At 45.7% G+C, this 22,013-nt stretch overlaps 1 protein-coding gene across 2 annotated transcripts in view; it reads right to left on the bottom strand.

Annotated features, from left to right (window-relative positions):
* The window catches only part of ABCB6 (ATP binding cassette subfamily B member 6 (LAN blood group)), a 268,844-nt gene that overhangs the window by 224,441 nt on the left and 22,390 nt on the right, over positions 1–22,013 (bottom strand). For both annotated transcript variants that reach the window (XM_086954420.1, XM_086954421.1), the window contains exon 2: positions 14,138–14,193. The gene's annotated coding sequence lies outside the window, so the exon portion shown is untranslated. The remainder of the gene's footprint in view (positions 1–14,137; positions 14,194–22,013) is intronic.

Here is a 22,013-nt window from a genome sequence, read left to right as displayed (position 1 = left end):
TATTGGATGTGGCTAGGACTCCCCGCGCTCTAGTTGCGCATCAAAAGGGATGTCCATGCCTCCGCGCAGCGGACGCGCTCAGCGGACGCGCCGGATCTGTGCCGGAGTCGTGCCAGAGTCCTGCCCGTCTGCGCCCGTCCGCGAACCTCTCGCGGCCTCAACGGTCGACTATCCTCTTGGCTCCATCATCAACCCCATTTCCTACAGCAGGGAACTCCTATTGAATCTTAACCCTATTCGCTGCAACTTTATGCACATAATTTCTTCCGATGCCAACCTCCCCTCTCACCCTTTCACCCACTGTGGCTATGGAAAGAGTGCTTGTAACCTCTTGAAATAATTTTCCACCCAACACCGATCACTAGTAAAACCATTAACATCAAAGCGGGCTTAATCAACTGCCGATCACTAGTCAAACACTCTTTAGACATCGCACAAGATTGCTACTATATATGACTCCTTCCCCGACAAAAAATCCACACAGCCCACTGATAATAGCCCAGTCAATTCAGCCTCTACCCCTGTCTTTACCAACTTCGCAGCAATCTCCCTTAAACGTTCTCTGACAGAGCTATCAAAATGTAAGTCAGGATCACCCACAGACCCTTGGCCGGCCAAACATTACAAATCCCTGGCCCCTCTTCTCAACCCATTTCTTAACGAGATCTGGAACGACTCTTTCCGGACGGGTATCTTCCCTGAATCTTGGAAGCATGCCCGTCTGGTCCCTATCCTTAAAAAACCCAATGCCGACCCCAATGAACCATCTCATTACAGGCCAATTTCGCTACTACCTGCACCTGCAAAAGTACTCGAGAAACTAGCCCATCAACAACTTGCTGACTTTCTCGAATCCAACGGCGCTTTTCACGACTCCCAACATGGGTTCAGAACTGGTTACCGTACCGAGTTGGCATTAATAGAAATGGCCGACTCTGTAAAATGGAGACTGGATGAAGGATCTAGAGCGGTGTTGGTGCTGCTCGACTTGTCGGCAGCATTCAACACCGTCTCCCACCCAGTCCTTCTTGACCGACTTCGATCTAAGGGCATTCAAGGTAAGGCACTGGAATGGCTTACCTCCTTTTTAAAAAACCGAACTCAAGCGGTATTCACCCCCCTTACACCCCTTCTAATCGCCCTTTGAAGTGGGGAGTCCCACAGGGCTCCTCACTTAGCCCCCTTTATTTAATGTCTACTTCTCTCCATTGGCTGAGATTATTGCCCAATAAGGTATAAAATCTACCTCTTACGCTGACAACATTCAGCTACTGTTTGCTTACAACAACCCTAATCAGTCCACCTTCGACCCCTTAAAGAACTGCCTCAACAATATAGCCAGCTGGATGGATGCCAACTTCCTACGGCTTAACGCCGGTAAAACTGAGGTCCTCTTCTTCCACCAATCCTCCCCCCTTGACTACAATCTTTGGTGGCCCCATGAACTAAACACACCCCCCTTACCCAAAGAATCAGTGAGAAATCTTGGAGTTAGATGGGACACCAGTCTATCATTTCATAAACAAATCCAAATGGTATCGGCTGCATGCTTTTCGAAAATTAGAATGATCAAAAAATTCATTAATTTTTTACCCAACAACACCAGAAGAACTATCATTCAAGCACTGACCACGTCCCATTTGGATTATGCCAACGGCCTCTATATCGGACTTGCCTCCGGCATTTGCCATCGACTTCAGATGGTTCAAAATGCCGCTGTCCGCCAGGTCTGTGGCTTCTCCCTGCGTGATCACATCTCCCCTCATAGACGTCGCCTTCACTGGCTTCCGATTAAACAAAGAGAAGAATTCAAAGCCTTAACTTTGACCCACCGGTTTGTCAGGGGCAAGGGCTCTGCATATCTCTCCTCCTCCCTCCGCCCCTACAGCAACACCAGACTCCTCCGCTCCAGTTCAAAAAATTTTCTCGTCATCCCTAAATTCAAAAAAGTACGTTCAGGTGGAAGAACGTTTCAAGTAGGTGCCACTACTCTTTGGAACAATCTCCCTCAATCCATTCGACTAATCCACGAAGAATTACCATTCCGAAAAGCCTTGAAATCATTCCTATTCTGTTAAACCCTATTAAGAGCCATTAAATCAGCATACTCCCACACAACGAGCGCCGGGACACCCCGTTGGGGTAGCCGTGCGCTATACAAGATACACTAAATAAAAAAATTAAAAAATTCAACGTTGAACCAACCAAAAACTAATACATAGGATTTTCGTCCTACTCAGTTTATGGCGGATATTTTATTCTTTCACCCACTCCAGACATCTATTGGAGTATTTTACGGGAAAAAGGGATCTGTGTGAAAAGCACAACTGAGTTACTCTAGTATCTAGCGTTAAATTATCGCCTTACCAAACGTTGGGCGCCATGTAGTTCCTATATTCCCAATAGCCTCTGCGCATTGGAATAGTATATACTATAGATGTGACCTAGTACTGAGGTCTACTAGGTCTCTATCGAATATACTAAACTTAATAGTGAGTGCCAGCTAGCTCAGAGGTCAGTAGAAATGTTCTCGAATAAACAAGAAGGGATTAGTTTCTGACAACTGCATAAACATGACACCTTTGTTTCCCAAGAATAAGAAAAATATCTCTAGAGTTGCGGAAACAATAGATAGCTATTTCACTCAGTCAATCGTGCATGCTTTGTTTCACCAGAGGTGCAGAGAAATAGAGAGACGGGCGTTTCCAATAAAAGGGTATTTATTGAACAATCTTCTTTCTCATGCAAAAGAAATTAACTGCTACAATCGCAATACTTAGCATGAAGTAAAGTGCGTACAATAAAAAGAGTATTACAAAATAATATTGTAATATCATGGTATAGTTTCTAAGCCATAGAATATAACACAAAATACATACATTAATACATATTGACTAAAAGTACTCAACTGGTGCTTCTAAAATACACCTACCCTGGTGTACCTAACCTAAGTCTAGTACAAGGAAAAAGTAAGTGAGGTGTAGCTTAGTTTTAGTATTCTTTGCCAAGAATCTATTCCAAGAATTCTCTAAGGGTATAATCAGCTTCGTACTTTGGTTTAGAATCAAGAGGTCTTTGATCTCTCTCTCTAAGGACTCTATTTCCCAGCAACCCGCAAGGGTAGCTTGGAAACACTGGAGCTGGATTTCTTGGCAGGAGAAAAGACAGCGTCTCTCTCAGTGTGTCAGCGAGAGGGTTGGCTTCCTTCTGCACTTGCTGTGGCGAGCTGTGTCGTGTGGGTAGATAGTCGAACTGCTCCAAATCACTGTGTGTTTGCCTGGGCAAGTGTGGGCATATTTATACCTTGAAGGTGCCGAGTTTGACGTAAGGTTGGACATAATAACGTCATCAAACACTCAGTTCTTTGAAAACTCCATGATTTCTGGGATAAATTAATATTCAAGCAAGGGGAAGTCCCTGACTGCTGAAGGTTTTTTTTTTCCAAGAAATCGTTGTGGATTTTCGGAACTAGTGGAAGTAGCCATGCCGTATTTGGACTGCATAGGCTAAGTCTAAATATGGTTATGATTTCTATGCCTATATAAGGATAGGGTGATTTATACCTATATAAGGGCATGAATCAGGAAATTTACACTAGGGTCCTAAATTCATATACAACAGTTGGGCCCTACAACCAGGTATACATGCTGCCCCCTGGCACTAGATAGTATTTACAAGAGATTTGTTTACATGTGATAGGACCAGCTGGACCACTGTCAGAGCCATCACAAAACAAATATAGTAAAAGTAAAACAGATCATAGATGAACACCCAGTGACCATTGGTGATCACTGTGCTTAGCATCAGCCTGTAACAAAAACCAAGTTTGGCCCCAACAGCATTGTACTCCCATAAGCTCAACAGACTAATAAAGAACCCTAACCTCCTGAGAATACTAACATTAGGGGCATAAGGCATAGGGTGAAACAAAATCTCACTAGTATAACCAGAAAATGCAAGACACCCTCATCATCATAGATCACCTTAAGAGGTACTCAGAACCGGAGTAGTGCTGGGACCATTCCTCCCCCACCCAACCATGATCCAGCCATGGACCGACACAGACACACAACCCTCTCCCCTAGCCTTCTTTGACAAGTTCCATCCTTATGCGCACTCCAGTGTGCCCCCCCTGCCGTGTATGAGAAATATGAATCCTTACACTGACTCTCGCCTCTCATCAATATGTTCCACAGTTAAATATGGTCTAAAGGCCCCTCATGCGTTTTTGGGTCATGCAGGAGTGGCATGAGTGACGTACACGAGTCTAATGTGTCATTACAGTCAGCCATGCATGGCCATCAGGCACCTTTACCCCATTCCAGCGTCGCCCTCCTTTTGGACAGCATACGTGCTAGTGCTGTAAAGCACGGACAGCACCCACAGACGTCTTTTACGCAGCCAAGAAGTGCCACCAGATGAGAAGGCAGCATCTGCTATTTTATCACATTTGATGGCGCCTCAAATACACCCTGTGATTAGAGGAACAGGAATATCTCAAAAAGCTGGAATAAGTGAAAAGATTTGGGAACAACATATACAAAATGTATACAACAATACTAACCATGAAAGGATGAATTTGAAACCTGGACTGGACATCCGGCAGAAGGATAAGCATACTAACCCCTCATTCTGGAAAATTGCACAAAGTGAAGAAATCTTAGTCCCCCATGATACAGTTTAGACTGAAGAGTTATCACAGGAACCAAATCATAATGGCATAACCACCTTAATTGACAACAAACAACTAAAAGAAATAATACATACATTGAAAAAGAAGGGAGCTGCAGGGCCGAACGGGCTTCCAAACGCAATCTTCAAACACAATGCAGAATTTTGGTCCTAATTTCAGTCTCCGCTTTTTAATTATTTGTAGTCTCAAAATATGATCATTAATTCTTGGAGAGGGAGCATATTTCATCCCATATATAAAAATGATAATCGCAATGAGCCTAGTGAGTACAGACTCATAGCCTTGACGGATGTTGACGCAAAACTTTATGCTTCATGTTTATTACTACATTTACTGGAATGGATGAAGGAGAAAGGTATTATTCCCAAATACCAAACCGATTTTAGGCAAGGTATGGGTACAAGCACAAATTTGGTAGCCATAGCACTTCTTACAGAAAAAGCAATCGTGAAGAAATCAGGTCTATGTGTATGTTATATAGACTTAAAATCGGCCTTCGACAGAGTCCCACGTGAGCGACTATGGCAAAATTGAAAGGATGGGGGGTACCGCAGCAACTAATAAACTCCATAGTAGCCCTCCACAGTGAAACCTGGGCCCGGGTAAAACTGGGAGACGGTAGCATAGTATCATCCAAGATTGAAATAAAAAATGGTCTGAAACAGGGGTGTGTATTGGCCCGAGCCTTTTTAACTTGTACCTTGCAGATCTGAACAACCACCTGTCAAAAGTTAATGGTCATCCCCCGAAATTGGCAGAGGATCACATACAGTATCTGCAATACGCAGACAACATTGTGATCCTAAGCCAAACCCCTATTGGATTACAAAGAGTCATTGACCACCTGATTAACTACTTCGACCTTCAGGGGTTGGAGATAAATAGTAAAAAAACAAAGGTGGTGCGTTTAGTAGGCCCTAGATTGAAAAAATTCAAGTGGTTCACCAAGGGTAAAGAGATTGAGGAAGTTGGCATTTACAAGTACTTGGGCATACTTTTAGGGTGAAGTATGTCCTTTACGGCTCAGAAAAATGCAATAAAAGCAGAGGCCCAAACCTTAATTTTTGCATCTAAACAGCTACAAACAAAATTGAGTTGCCCGTCTTATAGTCATCTTTTAAAAACAATGGCAGCACAATTACTCCCAGCAATGGCCTACGGATTGGAAATATGGCATGGCCGGGAAGTTGAAATTTGAAAGGACTTACAGACAAAAGTGCATAAAGCTATTTTTAAGCTCCCTAGAGAAGTGTCACCAGCCCAGATTCGCCTGGAGTTTGGACTTCAAAACCAGAAATTTCAGAGGCAATCTGTATTCATGAAATTGTGTTGGAAACTTGGCTCTTCGGAACCCAGTACCCTGAATAATCTATGTTGGACAGAAATAAGGGCCCAGTTCGACCAAAAAACCCTTATTCATGGGGTGCACACCTAAGAACTGCTCTGATGGAATTGGACATTGAAGAGGCATGGGACAGCAAGATGGAGAGGGTGGCTTTTATTAGAGTGTGCAATGGCGCTGCAAAAAAGTTATCTTTCCTAGATGACAAAAATGTAGTGGCAAAAAGACATCATTCGTGGACAGTGATAAATTCTTATTGTTAGAACTGGCTATTTCTGGTAGGCTAAGGCTGACGCCAAAGCCAGGCAGAAACCACCATTCTAGTCAGGGCAAGGGAGTCACACGCCAAGATAACCCCTGCTCACCCCCTTGGTAGCTTGGCACGAGCAGTAAGGCTAAACTCGGAGGTAATGTGTAAAGCATTTGCGCCAGCGCACAACAGCAACAACATACTAGGCACACCACAAAAGGAACTCCACACAAGGTTATATTAAAATAACTTTTGTATTGTCAAAACACATCAGATAGGATCACACAATATACATGGTGCCAAGTGGCACGGGCAATATTCACAAGGGATTATTTACAAGACAGGGCCACATGGGCCACTGTCATAATCAACACTTAGTAGAAATTAGAATAAGTATAGCACAAAATAACAGTTATAAATCACATCCAGTAACTACTGGGAACAGGTACCAGGACCTCACTAGGACCACCTGTACTAAAAAGAACAACCACCTAAGAATAAAATACATTTAGGGATATAAACAAGAACACAACACATTACCCATGATGCATGAAACACATTCAGAGGAGTAATAAAGGAAAAACACATGATGCCTAAAACATTCAGAGGTGTAAGGACAACCACCTAAGTATCACACAGCGTTTAGGGGTCTAGGAAAGAACACATTACCCATGATGCATAATTATACATTCAGAGGAGTAGTAAAGAGTAACACATGATGCATAAACCTACACATTCAGCGGTGTTAAGAACAAAGCACATGATGCAATAAAATACATTCAGAGGTGCAGCACAAGAAGACACATGATGCCTAAAAACATTCAGAGGTGCAGGAATAACACGTGATGCAAGAAAACACATTCAGAGGTGCAATAACCACTCAATTGCGCAAAAACTCCCATAAGCCACTACCTGTGGCAGTCCCTAGGCCAACTGGCCTTGTTGGGGCTCAGACCCCCTGTGTCCAAATGCAGCGCCAGTCCAAGCATAAGCCTAAACGTAGCAGGTGCCCACTACTTGCTGGGCACCTGGGAACACTCACAAGGTCCTAAACGCTGCAGCTGGCACTAAGTGCTGCGCAGCTGTGACTGGCCGGGCACCTCTGTGCCATCTCTGTCCCTCTCAGGGACTCGCTCTCCATCTTGCGCCTAAACGGTGCAGCTGCCCACTAATTGCTGGGCAGCTGGAGACAAACTGCGACGGGGCCCTCTCTGGCCCTTAGGCGCAAACTGCGCCCACTGTTGGAGCGACACAGGCTCTGAGCTCACTCTAGACATGTTGGAGCCACACAGGCTCTGACACTACACATAGTTCAATGTTGGAGCCACACAGGCTCTGAAACAAATATGCCCCATGGAGCCCTCCCAGGGCTCTACAACATTGGGGCGACCCGCTGCCAACTGGGGCCGCCCTTAACTGCACCACCATCGTGGAGCGCACAGGCTCCTTAAATCATCGTGGCCCCCGGAGCCTCTCAGGCTCTGACACGAAGCTATGCCCCTGAGCCACCACCGGCGCTTCACACTGGAGGGAAGCGGGCACCGGCAATGTGCCCCGACGCCCCCTGCTGCCCCAAACAGTCCCGGCCCCACTCACCGGCTCACAGGCTTCCTCTGCGGGGCTCTCCTTCTCGTCCCCTCCTCGCTGGGGGACGGCAGCACTTTCCTTCGGCCACCTGGGGAGGCGGGGTGATCTCCCGACCTCCCCACACAGCACCACCTTTTCCCGGGGCTCCCTCAGCACACGGGGAGCCCCTCAACAGCCACGCTTCCTCCTCTCTGCCGGCCTTTTCTCTTCCTGGGGCTCCCTCAGCACACGGGAGCCCCGCGGCAGTCCACGCTTTCTCCTCTCATCTAACGGGCACCCAATCAGTGCGCGGCGGCCGGCGGGACTTCCTTTTCAAACCGGAAGTCCTGCCCAGAGTCAGGCGCGATGCCGCCCTAGTCACTCCCAGGTGCCATCTCCTCCCACTTCCCTGGCAGCAGATGCAGCCTTTCATCCACGGGCTGACTCAGACAACCTCCTGGGCTCTCCAGCCCCTGTCAACCTCAAACCAGACAGTCAATCCACAGCAGGCCCAGGCACTCCTGGACCAGGCTCACCAGCCAATCACATGCCAGACACAAATTACACAAATATGCCAACTTCTAAAAGTGGTACTTCTAGACTAGCCACACTCATGCTGCACATACCATCACGCAGCATTCAATCTCACGAGTTCGTACATATCAAACTCGCCCCTGCACTCCCCACACATCAGGAACTACCATGGGCATACATATTCCCCATTCATTCCTATGGGAGGGCACTCTGAAGCAACAGCTAAACGCTCTAGAAAAACTATATAAAAAAGAGATAAACAAGAGTTGGGAAGCGATAGCCTTGGAGAAATATTTGGAGGTAAAACGCATCCCTCGTGGGCTTAGGATTTTCACAATGCCAACTCACACGGAAGTAAAGAAGGAACTAATTGAGGAATGGATGGACAACAATACCCAATGCTCATTAAACATGATGCGCATTCTGATAAAGCATGCACGTATCGAAGTAGATGAAATTACAACAAAAATTAAAGAGCTGGAAGACAAATTATCCAAGGACACGAATCAGGATGAAGTGGTCAAACTCAGAAAAGAAATGGAAAGTAGACTCGATTCCTATGAAAGTGACATTGAAGAACGCAAAGAGCGTAAATTTCAACGGGATGAACAGGACTACATCCAAGGCAGAATTCTAACATTTGCTCGAAAATATGAGAATCTCAAAAAGAATTGTCCCTTGCAGAAAATGACATCCAGTGCAAGTGAATCCAGCATAAGCGATGATGGCTAAACACGAAGCACCAACCAGTCAAAAAACTGGTAAGTTTTAGAGGAGGTCGAATTGGTCAATCTGGAGAAGAACATTGCGAGAGGCGGAGGAAGGGGAAGAGGAAGGGGAAGACGACCATACCCCAACCAAAGATACAGAGGAAGAGGCAGGGGGCAGCAAAATCAAGCAACCCCCACATCAGTGCCAGAAAAACCCGCAGGGCAAAACGAAGAAAAACGCCAGTACCCACTACGCAACCGCAATCCGAGGCCAACTTAATAGTGAACCTTTCAGACCATCAACTAACAGAAACAGAACAGCGTGTCTTAAACAAAGGCTTATCTTTCTGTCCCGAGGCTCATTTCGACTACACGGAGACTCGCATAGATTTCTATAAATATATCAGAAAGTTGAAACTTGCAAAAGTACATGTCAATAACCAAACGGAACCTGTCACCAATGTAAATGAGGACACGGACACAGTTCATTTTGAAACCATTGCAGATATTCCTGACATGAAAAACAGCTTTGAAACATTGTTTGACCTGGATGGAGCCTCCATCTCAGAAACTGAATTCCTAGAGGAGTTAAATATTCCAACGGATGCCAGACCAGCTACTGGCCTAAAAAGAAAATCGAGATATTATCCCATCTTGTCACCAGGCAACAAAATTGATTTGTTTTCAGAAGCAATAATAAAAGAACTTGACAATCTTGCCAAAGTCAGAAATAAGACACGCGAAAATCTAACAAAAGCAGAACGTGCAGCCATCAAAACGTTAATGGACAACGACAAAATTACCATAAAACCAGCGGACAAGGGGGGCAATATTGTCCTACTCAACACAATTGACTATACATGGGAGGCTATGAGACAATTAAATCAAATGAACAACTATCAAAAATTAACAATGAACCCATTCACCAACATGAAAAAGGAACTACATGAACATTTGGAAACTTGGCATAAGAAGGGTTTGATAGATGATGAAGAGAAAAAATATCTAACGATTGACCACCCGATAACACCATGCATATATTTTCTCCCGAAAATTCACAAAACCCTAAATCAACCACCAGGAAGGCCAATAGTTTCATCATGTGGGTCATTGTATGAGAACATCTCAAACTATGTAGACAAATTTCTAGCCCCAATTGCCCAGAGCCTTCCATCCTACATAAAGGACACCGGAGATTTCTTGAGAACCCTAATGGATGTGACCTGGAACCCTGACTTCCTACTAGTAACTATTGATGTAGTCTCACTCTACACGTCGATCCGCCATGAAATCGGAATGCAGGCCTGTGAATACTACTTGAAACAACGAAACATCACATATCTAGACCATTCACATATGTTGATGCAAATGATTGATCTCTGCTTAAAAAACAATGTATTTTTGTTCAACAAACAACTTTACAAACAAATCTGTGGGACTGCCATGGGCATTTCTCTATCACCAAACTATGCTAACATCACGATGGGGTGGTTTGGAAAAAACCATCGCCTGGAATGAAGATAACCAAGAAGATCTGGAACGAATAATGTTATGGGTCCGTTACATCGACGACCTATTCATTATTTGGCATGGCACGGAAGAACAATTCAAAATGTACTTCGACAAATTGAACAAGAATGAAGTCGGACTGCAATTCACATGCAATACCAGTGTGAAAGAAATTGATTTCTTGGACACCAAAATATATGTACACAACGGGAAACTGGAATCCACCCTTTTCCGAAAAAAAACAGCCACAAACAGTGTACTCCATGGTACAAGCTTTCATCCCACACCCCTCTTACGGAGTATACCGTATGGCGAATTTACAAGACTGAAGAGAAATTGTTCCCTACCAGAAGAAGCAGAGAAAGTCATTGAAGAAAGCAAATGTCGATTTAGAGCGAGAGGCTACGAGGAAAGAGTGCTAACTAAATGCAAACGCAAAATCGATCTAAAAACACGATCCCAGACACTGATGGAACAACCGAAAAAAACTGAAACCAATGCTCCTCCAAGATTAATAATGACCTACAGTAAGGAGAGTTCAAACATTGCTCGAATAATGATAAAATATTGGCATGTTCTAACAAAAGATCCTGACATTGGAACCACCATTGGAAATGCTCCTCTAATAACATACAAAAAGAACACCGCATTGAAAGACTTACTAGTGAAAAGTCACTTCCAAGAAAAACCTAAACAGAATTGGTTAAACACGCAACGGAATGGATTTCAACCCTGCAATTCTTGTAAGGCCTGCAAAATTGGGAAACACATGAAAATGATTGAGGAACCGAATGGCAAGTCCTTAAAAATAGAACAACAAATTTCATGCAGTTCCAAAAATGTTGTTTACATAATCCAATGCAAGTGCGGAATGAAGTACGTGGGGAGCACGACCTGCATGTTAAAGAAAAGAATCTTAGAACATATAAGGGCAGTAAAAAATTCCAACATGCAATATGCCACTGCCAAACATATGAGCACATGCCAAAATGGAGATTGGAGGCAAATGCATTTCTTTGGTGCAAAAGTTTTGGACAAAATGGAACGAGGAGGAGATATGGTCCGCAGACTACGACAAATGGAGTCGCGGATGATCATCAGACTCCGCACCAAGCACCCGAAGGGGATGAACTTTGGGGAAGACCTGCATATTCACCTGGATTGAAAGCCTCAGAAGAAAATTGGGTACTACACCCTATATTTTCTAATATGTAAACGTGAACATCATGAAAAGACTAGGGTACTAGACCCAGAATTATAATAAGCTAATTATGTTACTTATAACATGTTGAAATTATAAGCATGCCAAGTCTTTCTTTTCTTTCAATTTTTAATTTTTTCACTGAAATGTAACTAAAACTACATATCCCATAATGCCTCATAATTGGCTAACTATGGGCCAGTATAAATAGAAACACTGTAGAGGGACTAACCAACCGTGAGCAAGGCCGTGTAAGGCTGAAACGCGTTGGTGGGGTGAAAGTCTTGAAATAAATAAGGCTTAACAAAGACATCCTGATTGTGCCGCCTCCTTTGTTTTCCAAAAAAAAAAAAAAAAAAAAAATATATATATATATATATATATATATATATCCAAGAAGACACTGTCTCTTTCCTTCACACGACAGAGTCAAGGCCCAATTATGCTTCTTAAGTGACTTTATTCGGCAACAACACCCAACGCGTTTCGCAGCCTTCGCCGCTTGCTCACGAGTCAGCAAGCGGCGAAGGCTGCGAAACGCGTTGGGTGTTGTTGCCGAATAAAATCACTTAAGAAGCATAATTGGGCCTTGACCCTCTGTCGTGTGAAGGAAAGAGACAGTGTCTTCTTGGATCTAAAGGGGTAAGACGAAACCCCGTCGAGGCCCGCCATTGTCAAAGAGGCGCAGGCAGAACTTCGTCATCATTTTGGAATATATATATATATATATATATATATATATATATATAACCCTGAGGTTAGGAAAAAATGTCTGGGCAAATGCAAAAAGTCAGCAATTGGACGTTGACATTGCAGTAACCAGGCTACCTCTGAAGAGGCATGCCATAGAATAATCTACCTAGGATTCAAGGGTTTCAATTAAAACCAATTATAACCAGCATAACACCACTGAAGGGAATATTTACTTTTCAGTAGAAACCGGAAAGCACTGGAATTTACCTAATTTGTAATGTTTTTATTGCTTGGCTGGTAAACATTATAAGTGCAGCACTTTTCTGTGATGTGTGTTAGTTAATGCTATGACCCACCCGAACCATGGCAAGTTAACTAATATGACTCTGTACCCATTTGCACGGTCCCGGGACCAGCAGGACGTACTTCTACTCGTGTACGAGAGCAGGGCCCACCTCACATGGCTTCAACTCACTGGTCACTGTATGTGCTTGTATGGTGGGCCGCATGCTTGCAGCTGGACTCTGAGCAGTCCCTCAGTTCAGGGCAAGAGGCCCCTCCAAGATGCCAACCCCATTCATTCAGAGCAGGACAGAACTTTGCTTTCTGAAGGATTAGGATTATGACAACAAAGCCCACTGTGCCTAGGAATGCCTCCAGGATCAATATCCCCTCACAAAACACTGCTTTTGTTCAGTTTGTATCATGATGTCATGAAAAGCACGCCTATATAAGCCACATCCCAGTATACAAAAGGGTCAGGGCTCGCATCATGAACATGGCCCAGAAGGATTCCCGCTTTGGGTTTGCTCAAATTGCGCTGATTTGAACATATATATTAATTTAGAAACTCTACGTGTTGGTGAATCAGCTAACTGCACACAGCAGAGCTCACACACACGAGTAGGCAACAGTTGCTCAGCCTTCCTAGCAGGCGCTATAATCAGCACAGTTTCAGAAAAACCAGGGTCATATTATCAAGAATGGGCGTTACATTATCGCCGCTTTTATCGGCAGGAAACTGCCGATAAAGCGGCGATAATGGGCTTGATAATATGCTCTATGAATTCCAATCGAAGCTCATGTTAGATGTGAAGACATCTAACATGGGCTTCAATTGGAATTCATAGAGCATATTATCAAGCCCATTATCGCCGCTTTATCGGCAGGAAAGCGGCGATAATGTAACGCCCATTCTTGATAATATGCCCCCAGTGGCCTGGACCCGTTGTGAGCCTGTGCACGGATGAAGGATGTGTTCATGATACAGCCCCAGCATCACCTAGTTGAACTTTAATTCCTAATGCCTCCAGGTCAGAATGAAGTCTGGAACTTATGGGGCTAAAAGAGACTCAACAGTTGCCAAGATCACCTGTGCAAACCACTATCAGTGCATTTAATGGAAATATATTGAGCGCTGATCCGTCTTCACCCAAGATGGAGACGGCATAAGAACAGTGCTAGTGGACATAGCATAGAACACAAAGGTGCCTTGTGCAAGTGTCTCACCTTTCCCACAGGAAGGCAGCCTCACACTGATTTCAAATAAACAAAGTCAATGCCTACTTTTATTGTGCTGGATTTCATATAAACACAACATCCCACTGTGAAGCGAACGGGTGAGAAAACCTAAACTTACCTGCACAAAACAATCCTTAGTAGGCCACTCCCTCATCTCACTTGCCATCAGTCAGTCTAAAGAGAGAAAAAGGACAATATTACTGAAAGAAGACATAGAAACAAGACTCACAAACGAGAGTGTGGATAAAGAGGAGGAGGAAGAAACAAAAGAGTTGACTTTGTGGGGAGCCACCAGTCGATGGACCAGGGATCGCGAAGGGGCCTCGAGCAGAAGTGCTAGAAGCGGGCCCACGGAACTCTCGTGGAGTGAGGCCCATATTCTTCAATGAAGATGGTGCTCAGGGCTTGGAATACAAGTATCCTAATGCACAACTTAGGAAAAGCTCGGGAAGTAGGTGCACTTGCAAATATGCATGGTGCCTAAGAGTTCCGGTCCCGCGTCTCTCGTGTTGGCTGCGGGTCTCAGCTTTGCTGTGATCTCGTGTCGGCCACAGAGATGTCTGGAAGTCTGTGTCCTGAATCGCAGATTCTCCGGGATCCGGCGGGAGCCTCAAAAATACAGACCGGCAAGATGCTTCTTTGGTGCCTGTTTGAACAGGGGAGTCACTCCTTGACCCCAAGGGAGATCCTTCCGTCTTCTAGTCAAAATAGAATGTCAAAGTTCCAGGATATATGTTGCAGAGTTTCGTCCAGGGTAATCTAAAGTTCTAGGGACTGGGTTCCTAAACTTATACTAAGTTTAGGGGACGGACTAACTCTAAGGTCCCACCTATGGGAGGACCTGGGGAGGGTGTGGTTACACCCCTTCCGCTTTGTCCAGTTTCTCGCCAGAGCTGGGGCTGAGTGCCCCAGCAACCAGTTTGAACTGGGAAATGCACAGGGACACCTTGTGTGCCCCAGGCACTGTCTGAAAAGCATTCACTGAATGCACCCACCCTGCCCCAATCCACTAAAGTCTGTCTGGGGAGGTGGTTACACCTCCCTGTGACAGGAAACCTATTGTCCAGACCTCCCCTGCCGGACTTTTTCATCCAGCAGCAGGAGGTCAGACTCGTGTCTGTGGCAGCAGCATCCATTTTGTGATGCTGGGGCTCTTTAAAACTTTTACCGGGTAAGTAAAGGTGGACATGTCTTCTCCCTCTAGAAGGGTGGAATTCTATCCCGGCCGCCAGGACAGGTGGGGGGTAGGATTCCAAAGTGTTTGACACCAAACACAACATGTTTTGATGCAGCAAGTTAGCATTTACTAGGTTATAATGCACTTAAGAGTATATGGTATGGCTGTATCACAGAACAGCTATAAGGAAGGGATTCCAAAAGCTGCAGAGGGGCTCAGCTTATTCTTGGGCTCCCTCTCACACAAAACTAAGCACTCTGCCTTCAGGATTGTCAAGGCCTGCCATAGGAGTGACTTATAGGTTTTTATGTGTCTGTATATATAGGTAGATATAGGTATACTATATCTTAGTAAGGGGTGCTTATACCACCGTACCCAGGCTGCAGTAGTGGCTGCAACTGTGTTGCCATTTTGGAAGGCTTCCCAGGGGTGGCATAATACATGCTTCAGTCCCTAGTAGGCCTCTGGGGCACCTATGCCAGTGGTACCTAAGGTACCATATACTAGGGACTCACAAGGGTAACCAGTAACCAATTTGGAGTGTACCTAATGTACATGCAATCACTTTAGAAAGGGAAACAGATAGGCTGGGACCCTGGATAGAAGGATCCCAGCCAAACTAAGTAAAAAACCATCAAAAAACCAGGCAAAAAGTGGGGGTAACAATGCAGTCGGATTCCACCTTCCTACAAGCAGGAGGTGGAGTCTATGTGTGTGGATCATCCCAGAAGCTGGCAGAGGAAGGTAAGATGGACACGGAAGACGTGACGGGCATGGAGGATGAAAGGGGGCAAGAGGATGTGTGGTGCGGGTTTGGTGGTCCTCTTCGATCCCCCTGTGTGAGCACCCGCCACCCAACTCAGGTTAACTGAGGCGTGAAGAGGAGTGTGGCACCTCACTGGGGATGACTAGTGGGAGGGATCTCCGAGCCTTCTGTCAAACAAAGTTAGAAAAATTCACACAGCCCAGAGAAACCATGTCCGCAGGTGGAGAAACAGCAAGAGTCGCAAACTCGGACCCGACCCGGCTGCAGACTCTCCTACTCTCGCCGACATAGCAATGGTTATACAAGGCATACGCACTGCTCTTGAAGCTAAAATAGACTCGGTCTTGGTGGACGTGGGCTGGTGCAAGCTGACTTACACAACTGAAAGTGGACACTAAAGGCCTGATTTAGATATCGGCAGACAGATTAAGCCGTCACAACAGTGACGGATATCCCGTCTGCCGAAATATAAATCCCATAGTGACTGCTGAAATCTAAATCAGGCCCTAAGAGTCTGCAGCTCCAAGTCAGGGAGCTGAGTGCGATCTCCCAGATCCTGGAAGCCAAACTGGAGGATTCTGAGGGGTGATCCTGACATAATAATGCCCGAATTATTGGGGTACCGGAATGCTCAGAGGGGCAGTAGATTGCTTTGTTGAGGAACTAGTGCTCAAAACTTCCAGTCTCGGGGTCTGTTCAAATATTTTTCAGTGGAAGGGCATACAGAGTTCCGGGTACCACCCAAAGCCGGGGGTGCCACCATGTCCCACACTTGCTCATATTTTAAACTATCGGGACCAGGATGTCATCCTCCAAACTGTCTGAGATGCACCCCCGGTCAAGTTTGACAATGCTACAATCACCTATTTCCCCAGACTTTACACTTTGAGCGCAACGGTTGTGCAGGTCCTTTCCGGAAGGGAAAAAAGAAAGGAGACAACGCAACCTCAAATACTAAATGATATTCTCCCCAAAGTTGCGGGTGGTCGAAGACGGTAAGACTGGTACTTCACCAACCCGGAAAAAGTCTGGGAGTGGCTGGAGGAAGATGGGACGAGGTCACTACTCAAAGCGACAGCAGAGGGATGAAGAGTTAACGCAAGAGCTGGTGGCTGATGCCAACAAGGGACCTCTCCGTGATCTGGGGGGGGCATCGTCCCTGCAAGGGGGCTTCCCCCTTCCCGACAGGACTTTGGTAGTGAAGAATGTGGATGAGGCGTCTCGTACTTATCCCCTGGAAAGGTCAAGATACATTGAACTGCTGTTGGAGCACCAGGAGTCTTCCCTTGAGTCTTACTGATTGCAGATCTCAGTGATAGGAGCGCTGAGGCTTCTTGTATGTTAATACCTGTGGTAACATTACAATTTCTCATTTTTCTTTGGAAGGAGGAGAACAAGGTAGCCGGTTGGGAGCTCCTGAGCGCTGCAGGCAGGATTGCAATGACAGAGAAAAACGTGCTGATAATATTATGTTCAGCAATACCGTGAATTCCCTGGAAGAGTGACAACTCCTACCGGAACATCGTGAGGGCAGTGGTGATCGAGTGGGGCGGCTGCTGAGTCCTGGTAACCCCATGTACACTGTTTGGGCTGGGGCTGAGGCGGCGCGGTCCTCCACCCCAGCAGGGGTAAGACGGCAGTCAGTCCAGGCAGCATCAGCAGTGCGACAGCAGGATCTTTCGCATCGCGGGGGGCACAAAAGTACAGAGAAGAGATCAGAGCCCAGGCAGCGGCTGCATGAGGCACATGGCTTTGGTAAGTAGACAGGCTAATAGAGGTGAGGGAAACAGCCCCAAACAAGACTATTCCTCATTAAAGCTGGTTATGGAAAAGAAAAAAGAGGGTGGCAGGGGCACACAAAAAACACAAGTACAGGAAATTCACTACAAAATAGGGATAAGCTATTACCAGGCTTTAGCCATTTATGAGGAAGACGCAGGGGTCGCTCAACAAACACAGGCGGAGCTGCAAGAAATAAATCAATTTAAAATACAAGGGACATGCGAAGTTCTGGAGGAAAAGAAGAAAAAAGGAATGTGGAGGGATTGCTAGCCCAGATTTCTATCAGTACTAAAGAGCTTTTCATTTAAAGAACATTAGATTACTATTCAAAGAACATCAGACTTATCCTATATATCTGCAGGCTATGACCTGTTTGGAAGGCAGTTTCTTTTTATATAAATTTGGACATACAAAATTCTTTAAAAAGGGGAAGCTAAAGGTGTTACTATCAGCCTCCAAACTATGGTACCAAATCAGACACTCCTTAAAGATTCCATATTACAGTGACTATGCCCCAATCTGGCTCAGGAACACCGGAATGTCTGAAAGATAGGCTATCGGCGCCTCTGAGAGATGAAGGGATAACGAAATGGGGCCATCTGTCAAAGAAAATACAATAATAGGGTGGAACAAGCTATAAATATTGACCAGTGGTACACTCTCTAAATTGAAGTATTATCATCTAGTGATAAGGTCCATAGGGAAGGATGGGTCAGGAAATGTTGACATTGGGAGGAAAATACAAGGGGGTGCGATAATAAAGAAAGAAGTTGCGAGTTGGTACTGGTTGCTCATTTTAGCAGGAGAGGAGGATTTTGTCTTTCCAAAGGAGATTTGAGGGAAGGACCTGCCGACGCTGGATATACAACAACTATGGCAAGTATCAATGTCTCCATGTTGGTATACCATTAAATCTGCACTTCTGAGGAAAAAAAACATTTATTTACGATGCATAGAACATACTGGGCGCCGAAGAACCTCAAAGTTGAACAGGCGAGAGGTGAGGTGCCGCCCCAAATGTGAAGAAGAGAGGACAAATGATATCCATATGTTTCAGAAGTGCCCCCAACTCCAGGGATTCTGGAACAATGTGGGTAAGATCCGCTCGAAGGTGCTGGGTCAAAATATAGAGGGAAGCACAGATTTAGTTACGTTTGGGGTTTTAAGTGGTAATATGGGAGGCTTTCAATTAAGTAAAAAACAGAATAACCTACTTTTTGTATTAATTTTACTGGCTAGACGGGAGATTTGTATTAAATGGATACGTCATATCCTGCCAACACAAGGCGAATGGTTAGCATCGGTCCCAAGGATTAATAAGTTAGACCGGGATGGGAGACAAAGCAAGCGAATAGGTTTTTGGGATATATGGGAGCAGCATCATAAGTCATGGGATTGAGGTACAGAAGGTGTACAAGATAATCTGAAGTCCATTGATTAGGCATAATAGCAATAACCTATAAGCGGGGGAACTGCGTTGGTGGCCCAGAGATGCAGCAACCTCACCTGGGAAGAGTGAGATGGGACGCTAGGGGGCCCAGTGGCCGGAAGGACACCCCCATATACTCTCCTGAAGGTGTATGTACCGTGGCAGGGCCGGGCTGATACAGTTAGAGTGGGGTCCCCCGGCAGTCCTTATTTTATCCTAACATGTTTTTTGCACAATGAAGGACAAAACATTTTTTACATTTCTCTTTTCTAAGGGGGAGTGGGGTCGACCCACAGTGGTACCCACAGTTTCCTTTGGTTTATATTATGTTTTGGGTGGCAAGCGTTCTGCGAAGTTGGGGAAGCGGGCAGTTTAGGTTCCTCATGCAGGGAGGCAAGGTGGGGAATGGTTATGGGGGTAGTGTTGTTCATTTCATGTGTTTTTCTTTTCTTTTTTTTATGCATTTGCGGACTAATGTTGACAGCTCTGGATGGCCATGTTGGCGGACTGTACTGTTGGGCCCAGTCTCCTTTCTCCCCCTACTTACCCCATCAGGGCACCCCAGTGTAGACTCAAACTTGCTAGTCCTGATGTCTCATAGACAATTGTGGTGGTCCCCGCTGCCACGTGCTGGCCTATTCTGCACCTGGGGGAGGTTCCCACTGTGGGTCTTCCCCAGTGCTTAATTTGTTAAAAATAAATGCCAAGGCCCTTGTCAGGAAGCCACTGCCACTGGCACCAACCATTGCCCCTACCAGTGCTACCAACACAACTACTAACTATCACATTCCTACAAGGGTGAGAATTCAGACTATTCCTGGCCCCTAAAGCAATAAGAATTTAATAGAGTGGGTGGCAGGTATTAGTCATTTTAATGTGTATTTTGTTCAAAAGCATCTGCTAGTGTGCTTATCTCTGAATTGGAAAAAAGAGCACCACAGTGTCAAAAGTGCAGGTGCTCACAATTAGGTGCCACTGCCGAGCACCAGAAACTACCGGCTCACATTAGGCACCAGTCTTCCAAATTTCTCTCTCTGACAGTCCCCCATGGAAGCTGGCGTAGGTGCTTCAGAGTGTTATCCTGAACGTCAACAGGCTAGGTGACAACATTAAATGGGGAATGATCTTGCAATATCTTAAACGTTCCTCACCTGAAGGGCTTTATTTGCTCGAAAGATACCTTCAAGTCAATTTCTGATGAGCCATAGGCAGATGGGGGTACAAAATAGTTGCCTATGTGGGATATACAAGGTGGTCTTGAAGGGTTGAAATTCTCTTGCGTAAATTTAATCCCCCTAATAGTGCAGTGGACTTGGCCAGATCCACTTGGGCGGTATGTGGCATTGACAGGACAATGGGAAGGCACTTACTATCATTTCCCTCTACATCTCTCCCAAGTTTCATGATGCGGCATTCGAGGATTTGGGTGTGCTTCTTCTCCAGTTCCCAACGACATCCTATTGTTAGGTGGGGACTTTGCCAACACCATTGGTGAAGTCCAGGCGATGCCCTCCTCAACACAAGAGGGGGACACGCTGCCCACTTGCTGACTTTATGTCGGCATTTGGACTAACAGACACATGGTGCGCTTCCCACCCCACAGCAGTACACGCATCTCTCCAGATCGCACTTTAGCCTATCGAGAGTTGGCTATATACTTATCCTGTCTAGGGATCTTCCCATCATCAGCGTGGCACAGTTCCTCAACAGGGGCATTTCAGACCACTCCATGGTGTGTTCTACATACAGCTCCCTAGGCCGTGGCGCTCTACTCCTGGTATCTGAAGCCATCCCATAACTATGAAAGCATCTGAGACGCCACTGAGCACTACTTCCAAGAAAATGAAGGCTCCGTAGACTCAGCTTGGACGTTGTGGGAGGCCTATAAAATCTTCATTAGGGGCCAAGGTATATCCCTGATTGTGGGCCCTAAACAGAATAGCAAGCTCAGTTGGAGCAACTGGGGAAAGACACCTGCCATTTTGACTCTAGCGGGTGTTGGATGACCAAGGCCATTCATATCATGAGCTATCCCTCAAACAGAAGGAATACAGGGATATTGTGGAGGCCGTCAACTGAAACCATTACAGAGGCACCGAACATTGCCTCTAAGAGGTCAGCGATAGGGCTGGTAAATGACTGGCCTGGCTGGACAGGAGGAAGACAGTGTCTCAATGGCTCCTGGAGGTCCACAATGGTCAGGGACAGGCAGGGAATAGCTGACGTGTTCGCACACTATTACACCAGACTCTATTATCCGACACAGGCGGCTACGATCAATGAGTTCCATGAGTCATACACGAACATCCAAATGCCATAGATATCCTGAGATGACAGACAGGCCCTAGAAGAGGACCTGACAGAGTTGGTGGTGGCACGGGCAATCCGTAATCTAGCATCTGCTAAGGAGTTGGGCCCTAATGCTCTTCTAATAGAACTCTGTAAATTGACAGCTGATAGTGTCGGGCTGCCCTGTGCCTGTCCCTAAAGAGCCGTGAAGCCGGCCAGCTACCTCCGGACCAAAGGCTAGCGAGCATAGTGGTCATTGACAAGGAGAACAAACCACTGGATGATTGCGCCTCCTAGTGGTCCATAACAGTATTGAATGTGGAAGTTAAGATCCTTGCAAAGCTCTTGCCCATGCGATTGATTGGGGAGATTAGATCGCTGATTCATCCTGATCAGTATGGCTTTATGCCATACCACAGCATTCAACTTGCGGTGACTGCACGGGGGCTTGGGGCGAGCGGCTGAAATCAATGAGGATGCGCTCATGCTGTCCTTGGATGTGCGAATGGCCTTTGACACAGTGGGATGGCCCTTTATGAACGCAGTCCAGG

Source organism: Lissotriton vulgaris, chromosome 2_1 (genome assembly GCF_964263255.1).
Source record: "Lissotriton vulgaris chromosome 2_1, aLisVul1.2, whole genome shotgun sequence".
NCBI classification, from domain to species: Eukaryota; Metazoa; Chordata; class Amphibia; order Caudata; family Salamandridae; genus Lissotriton; species Lissotriton vulgaris.
This window is presented reverse-complemented; position numbering and strand designations above follow the sequence as displayed.